The sequence below is a fragment of the Podarcis tiliguerta genome, assembly GCF_965153285.1.
Source record: "Podarcis tiliguerta genome assembly, chromosome: 10".
In the NCBI taxonomy this organism is placed as follows: Eukaryota; Metazoa; Chordata; class Lepidosauria; order Squamata; family Lacertidae; genus Podarcis; species Podarcis tiliguerta.
In genome coordinates, this window is record NC_139543.1 from 70,875,880 (window position 1) to 70,883,837 (window position 7,958).

Below are 7,958 nucleotides of genomic sequence, written 5' to 3' on the forward strand. Positions count from 1 at the left end.
CCTTCCCGCCAGAGTGGTACCTATTTATCTACTTGCACTTTGACATGCTTTCGAACTGCTAGGTTGGCAGGAGCAGGGACCGAGCAACGGGAGCTCACCCCGTCGCGGGGATTCAAAGCGCCAACCTTCTGATCGGCAAGTCCTAGGCTGTGTGGTTTAACCCACAGCGCCACCCGCATCCCCTGCTGACTTATAAGGAACCCCAAAGGGAACAAATGCCACCAGCAGGGCAATGCTCTGGGATGACACAGCTTTGTTCCATCTGAAGGTCTACAGAGATCGTTCATCCTTGGCTCACCGGGGAAGGTGCTCTTGCACTCAGTCCTACTTCCAGGATTCCCATGGGAACATCTAGTTGGCCATTGTGAGAGCAGTAAGTGGACCATGATCTAGTGGGGCACTAAAAAGGTACAGCTGGAAAGGCAGGGCTGGGGGACCTCAGCAACTAAGTGGGATGGAAGCCTCTTGGGTTGAAGGAGTCATCCAGGGGCAGAGATGAGGTCATGGACCCCAACACTCTGGCTTATGCTCACAAACGTAGGACACAACGTATGGGCAACGGTCAGTTCTAAATTTCTGAAAACCTGGAAAGAGAAAGAGAAACAAGCTTAGTCAGAGTCAATACTTGTCCTGAGCACATCCAGCCCAAGGAAAACAAACAGGTGGCAGTTCAGTTCTTTTTAGCAAAACACTCGGATCACAGCAAGGTATTTTGAGCAGCACGTCCTCCTTAGGTAATAGAGTTGGAAGAGACCACAAGGGCCATTGAGTCCAACCCCCTGCCAAGCAGGAAACACCATCAGAGCACTCCTGACATATGGTTGTCAAGCCTCTGCTTAAAGACCTCCAAAGAAGGAGACTCCACCACACTCCTTGGCAGCAAATTCCACTGTCGAACAGCTCTTACTGTCAGGAAGTTCTTCCTAATGTTTAGGTGGAATCTTCTTTCTTGTAGTTTGGATCCATTGCTCCGTGTCCGCTTCTCTGGAGCAGCAGAAAACAACCTTTCTCCCTCCTCTATGTGACATCCTTTTATATATTTGAACATGGCTATCATATCACCCCTTAACCTCCTCTTCTCCAGGCTAAACATGCCCAGCTCCCTTAGCCGTTCCTCATAAGGCATTGTTTCCAGGCCTTTGACCATTTTGGTTGCCCTCCTCTGTACACGTTCTAGTTTGTCAGTGTCCTTCTTGAACTGTGGTGCCCAGAACTGGACACAGTACTCCAGGTGAGGTCTGACCAGAGCAGAATACAGTGGCACTATTACTTCCCTTGATCTAGATGCTATACTCCTATTTATGCAGCCCAGAATTGCACTGGCTTTTTTAGCTGCCGCGTCACACTGTTGGCTCATGTCAAGTTTGTTGTCAACCAAGACTCCTAGATCCTTTTCACATGTACTGCTCTCAAGCCAGGTGTCACCCATCTTGTATTTGTGCCTCTCATTTTTTTTGCCCAAGTGCAATACTTTACATTTCTCCCTGTTAAAGTTCATCTTGTTTGTTTTGGCCCAGTTCTCTAATCTGTCAAGGTCGTTTTGAAGTGTGATCCTGTCCTCTGGGGTGTTAGCCACCCCTCTCAGTTTGGTGTCATCTGCAAATTTGATCAGGATGCCCTTGAGTCCATCATCCAAGTCGTTGATAAAGATGTTAAATAAGACTGGGCCCAAGACAGAACCCTGTGGCACCCCACTAGTCACTCTTCTCCAGGATGAAGAGGAACCATTGATGAGCATCCTTTGGGTCCGGTCAGTCAGCCATTTACAAATCCACTGAGTGGTAGCATAGTCAAGACCACATTTTATGAGCTTCTTTACAAGAATATCATGGGGCACCTTGTCAAATGCCTTGTTGAAATCAAGGTAGGCTACATCCACTGCGTTCCCTTCATCTACCAGGCTTGTAATTCTGTCAAAAAACGAGATCAGGTTAGTCTGACATGACTTATTTTTCAGAAATCCATGCTGACTATTGGTGATCACAGCATTCCTTTCTAGGTGCTCACAGACTGTTTGCTTAATGGTCTGCTCCAGAATCTTCCCTGGTATTGATGTCAGACTGACTGGGCGGTAATTATTTGGGTCCTCTCTTTTCCCCTTTTTGAAAATAGGGACAACATTTGCCCTCCTCCAGTCTGCCAGGACTTCGCCTGTTCTCCAGGAATTCTCAAAGATGAGTGCCAGTGGTTCTGAGATCACATCTGCCAGTTCTTTTAATACTCTTGGATGCAGTTCATCTGGCCCTGGAGACTTGAATACATCTAAACTAGCCAGGTATTCTTGTACTATCTCCTTAGTTATTCTGGGCTGTGTTTCCTCTGCTGAATCATTTGCTCCAAATTCTTCAGGTCGGGCATTGTTTTCTTTCAATGCAAAGAAGGCATTGAGGAGTTCAGCCCTTTCTGTGTCCCCTGTTTGCATTTCACCATCTTCTCCTCTGAGTGACCCCACTGTTTCTTTGTTCTTCCTTTTGCTACGAACATACCCATAAAAGCCTTTTTTGTTGCTTTTAACCTCTCTAGCAAGCCTGAGTTCATTCTGTGCTTTAACTTTTCTGACTTTGTGTCTACACGTGCTGGCTATTTGTTTGAATTCCTCTTTGGTGGTTTCCCCCCTTTTCCATTTTTTGTACACATCCTTTTTTAATCTTAACCGCTCTGAACCCAGTCTTGGCTTGGGAGAGCAGGGTATAAATAAAAATTATTATTATTATTATTATTATTATTATTATTATTATTATTATTATGCAAAGGAATGTGATCTTTCATGCCCTGTCTCCTCTGTTGATGGAGAATGGATTCCTCTTGATGATGCCAACTGAGTTGCAAGAACATTAGTTGATGGTGACCACATGCGGGAAAATTTGTGCCAGTCTTATGCACTTGTGCATTTGTGGCAGAAGAGGATAGCAAGGAAGGAGGATAGCATGAAGGAAGGTGGCACTAAACTTTAAATAAGGTTAAAAGGAGAATGTCTAGCTGCCCCAGAAGGTTGGAAGAGGGAGAAATGTTCAGCCTTCATGTTAGGAGAGAGGACCGCCTGTCCTTTTCTCACAGTGTGAGAGATAGGAAAGATAAGAGACCAGCCAGGGCCGCCGTTCCTCATCTTTCCTTAATTCAAATGTTTTCCAACTCCTAACGATATCTAGTGGAACATAAACTCTCCTGGGCCATCTCAACCAGATTGCCTCACTCTGAAAGACGGACCACTCACTTAGGGTGAGGGAAAGGGGTGGGGGGCTTCATTAGCTGGAGCAAATTATTCAAAATAAGAGGAGAGGGGAGAGAATCAGCAATGACCACATTTTGCAAAATGGGTGGGCAGATCCAACAGGACTCTTTCCACCTTCTTCCTTTCTCCTCATCTGCGATGGCTCTCCTCCTCTTTGCTCCGTGTTGTATATTTCACAATCCGTGGCAGCTTTCAGATGAAATAGATCTCTGAGTTTTTTCATGTTCAGATGCAAAAGATCTTGGTGTATGTTTGGGTTGAACTATCAGGCTTCCCTTGTCCTACCAAGTGTCTCCCACCACATGCCATTGCCCACCTATCAGGCTGTATATAACTGACGAACACCAGTTTTCTACCCTGGAGTTGTTCCACAGTCATCACTTTGAATAAGGAAGAATCATCAGCTCAGAGAGAGAGAGAGTGATAAACCAGGCGAGTTATCTTCCCCCTTCTGATCTCTTTGACTCTCCATGCTGGCCTTTGGATCACAGCTACATTTCTAAGGTAAGCAGCGCACTAACAATGGTGTACCTTTGCATATCATGACCCTGCTCCCCAGCAAATGAAAGAGTTGATTAATCTATAAAGTAAAATGATTTGAACTTGAGTATGTGTAGCTCCTGGAGGAGACTCTTGAGAGTCCCATGGACTGCAAGAAGATCAAACCTCTCCATTCTGAAGGAAATCAGCCCTGAGTGCTCACTGGAAGGACAGATCCTGAAGCTGAGGCTCCAAGAAGAAGAAGAAGAAGAAGAGTTTGGATTTGATATCCCGCCTTTCACTCCCTTTAAGGAGTCTCAAAGCGGCTAACAATCTCCTTTCCCTTCCTCCCCCACAACAAACACTCTGTGAGGTGAGTGGGGCTGAGAGACTTCAAAGAAGTGTGACTGGCCCAAGGTCACCCAGCAGCTGCATGTGGAGGAGCGGAGACGCGAACCCGGTTCACCAAATTACGAGACTACCGCTCTTAACCAGTGCACCACACTGGCTCACCAGACTTTGGCCACCTCATGAGAAGAGAGGACTCCCTGGAAAAGACCATGATGTTGGGAAAGATGGAGGGCACAAGGAGAAGGGGACGACAGAGGACAAGATGATTGGACAGTGTTCTCGAAGCTACCAGCATGAGTCTGACCAAACTGCGGGAGGCAGTGGAAGACAGGAGTGCCTGGCGTGCTCTGGTCCAGGGGGTCACAAAGAGTCGGACAAGACTAAACGACTAAACAGCAATGTGTAGCTCCTCACTTCTCTGTTCTCTGTGGGTGAAATAGGTGCGCATTGTCCTGCTGGAAAGAAAGAGAATGCCTTGTCTTTTCACCGATGAATACAGAAAACTCAGCCTAGCAATTGTGTGTTTTGTGTTTTCTGTCTCCAGGAACAGATGCAGCCTTCCTCTGACCCCAGGCTCAGACTCCTTTGCACCAGCCTTGTTCTGATATGTCAGCTCTCCCTTGTCTTAAACAGAGAAATAGTTGGCGACACCGGCGTCTACTCCCCAGAGACGGTGTAGCCTTTCTAGGCCCTTTAAAATGGATAGGAAAATGTTGCACCCAAGCAGGGACGAAAGGAGCCAAACGACGCCAAGGGGTTAAATCCAGAGACAGAGCTTTTATTCTGCCATGGGGGGGGGGGGAGCAGAGGCACCTGTGTGATTGAGTTCACAAAAGACAGGCCGCAGCAAAAAGCATTTTACATCAGGTTCTTATCCTGTTCCCCAAACCCCGCTTCTTCCCTCTCCCCCTTCACAGGTTTACATAGAAATGTTTCTTTTCGTTCTCTGGCTCTGCTCCCGGAAGTATGTTGCAAGTCAAATGTGCCAGAACAAGGGAAGCAAAAAACTTTGGATCTGGGAAGCAAAAAACTTTGCTGTTCTCAGCTCAGCTTTTTGTTACAGCTTTTTTGTTACAGCAGAGGAATGCTTAGCTAATGCTTTTTGTCTTAGAGGAAAATGCAGTTTTAAAAATGCTTGAGGCGAGGCTTTAAGACTTGGCTGGGGGGGATTCACAAACAGTTTTAGGGCTTTTTGGGGTAACCCTAACTGTTCCCCTTCAGTATCTTCTTTTTTGCTTTTTGGCAAAACTTGAGGTTTGACTTTTAGTCAAAGGAAACGAAAAGGTGTCTTTTCCTTCCTCACACGGATCATCCCCTTGCTGTCCTTCAGCACTGTCTTCCTCTGCTACTGTATCCACCCCCTCAGGATTAGGTGACTGTGGGCTCCCTTTTGCTCTGGTAACTATGAAAGTACTCTGCACATGTTCTAAAATGTCCCAACCAATGAGCACAGGGGCGGGAATTTCTTCCGAAAGGGCTACCTGCCTCTTCCCTGCCCAGTTTTTGAACCCGACATCTATTTCCGCCACCTTTAGGATCTCTGCCTGTTTCTTTTTTTTTTTTTAATGATATTTTATTATTTTTACAATCAATAAACAGACAATACAAACAAACAGATACAAAAAAGAAAATAAAAACACAGACAATATAAAGTACAATGTAAAAGAAAAAATAAAAGAAAAAGTTAAAAACAATCATTGTGTCTTTGCATTATTTAACATTAACCTGGGTCTGCGACTTCCCCAGACCTTCCCACTCTGTATTCTAGATCTTATATTCTGACAGTAAATTCTTTCCCTCTGGCTTATCTTTAGTTCAACTTAATCTTAATATCTTAGCATAATTACATTTCCATATGTCTTAAAACATTAGTCTTTCTTAATCATTAAGTTTTTATGCTAATATTCTTTTAAATTCAGTCTGATGTCATCAAACATTCTTTATCTTATAATGTTTCTGTAAATAGTCTTTAAACTTCCTCCAATCTTCCTTCACCGTCTCTTCTCCCTGGTGTCTGATTCTGCCAGTCAAGAATCTCTGCCTGTTTCAAAATTCCTTTTAATTTCATTACTTTTCCTGGAATTATAGCCTCATCCCTGATTATTTCCTGGTGGACTATAGTGACTTGCGATCCCGTGTCCTTTAATCCGAGATATCTTTTCCTGTCTAACCAGATATACTCTCCAGCGTTCTTTAGCAAGAGATTATCTTGTTGAATCACATAACAATGCACGACTTCGGCCTCTACTACCTCAGCAGGCTCGGGCCTAGTTGGCATGGCCGTTCCCTTGACAACCTGACTAGTTGGGCCCTGCTCCACAGGCTGCATACAATATGTCTGTTTCTGTGTGGTGCTATAACTAGATGTTTCTTTTCCTGGCTTACAATCAAAACTTTTATGACCTAATTTTCCACATCTCCAGCATGAGATGTCTTCGGGTCCTGCATAACTTGTTTTATTGACTTTTCCCTCAGAAAACTCTGTATGGGTGTGTGCCTTCTCATGTGGGCTTTCTGATGAGGGGCTGCTTCTCTTATCGGTTTCTGAGGTAATCTTTCCTTTGGTTTGCTGAAATTTATTCTTGTTTGTTTCCCATTATCTCCCACCAAATTTTGGCCCATCAAATCCATGATCTCTGATTTCATTTATTTTATCAGCTAAACCCGCTGCTTCCTCTATTGTCTTGGGGTTGCTTTCTTTTATTGGCCCCAGACACACTGACCAGATGTTTGGAAGCTGTGGCTGGATGGTTACATGGGAGCCAGTTGAAGATAAATCCTTCGAAGACAGAGGTCCTGTGGCTGGGACGGGACAATATGGGATTGGGGGGGCAACTCCCATTTCTTGCGGGGGCGCAATTTGTGCCAGCACCGTCCATTAAGAGTTTGGGTGTAATCTTCAACACCTCCCTCTCCATGGAGGCGCAGATTGCAGCTACAACAAAGGCGGCATTTTTTCATCTCCGCCAAGCTAAGCAGTTGGCTCCTTTCCTCTCTCGCCCTGATCTCGCCACTGTGATCCACATGACGGTCACCTCCAGACTGGATTATTGTAACTCGCTCTACGTGGGGCTGCCCTTGAGACTGACCCAGAAACTCCAGAGGGTGCAGAATGCCGCAGCGAGACTCCTTATGGGGTCTTCGCTGCGAGATCACATTCATCCAGTACTATACCAGCTGCACTGGCTCCCGGTGGAGTACAGGATCAGGTTTAAGGTGCTGGTTTTAACCTTTAAGGCCCTATATGGCCTAGGACCCTTGTACCTATGGGACCGCCTCTCCTGGTATGTCCCACGGAGGACCTTACGGTCTTCAAATAAAAACATCTTGGCGGTCCCGGGTCACAGAGAAGTTAGGCTGGCTTCAACTAGAGCCAGGGCTTTCTCGGCTGTGGCTCCAGTCTGGTGGAACGCTCTGTCACAAGAGACTAGGGCCCTGCGGGACTTGACATCTTTCGGCAGGGCCTGCAAGACGGAGCTGTTCTGCCCGGCCTTTGGTCGGGGTTCAGTCTGACTCCCTCCCCCCTTTCATAAGAACTTGCATGAAAGTGGCCTCCCAATTTTTTCTCACAGGCCCATATAAGTTTAGCACAAACAGTTGGGCCTGGTGAGCATTTAAGGTCCATGACCCTAATCTGCGGGTTGCCATCCGATTGGATTTTATTCTGATCCTGATCTGATTTGATGATGTATTTTAATTGATTGTCTGATTTTATGTTAATGTATTATACATTTGATGTTAGCCGCTCTGAGCCCGGCTTCGGCTGGGGAGGGCGGGATATAAATAAAAATTATTATTATTATTATTATTATTATTATTATTATTATTATTATTATTATCATCATCATCATCATTATTATCAGGTACTTCAATTGGCCATTTATTGTGTCGTAAA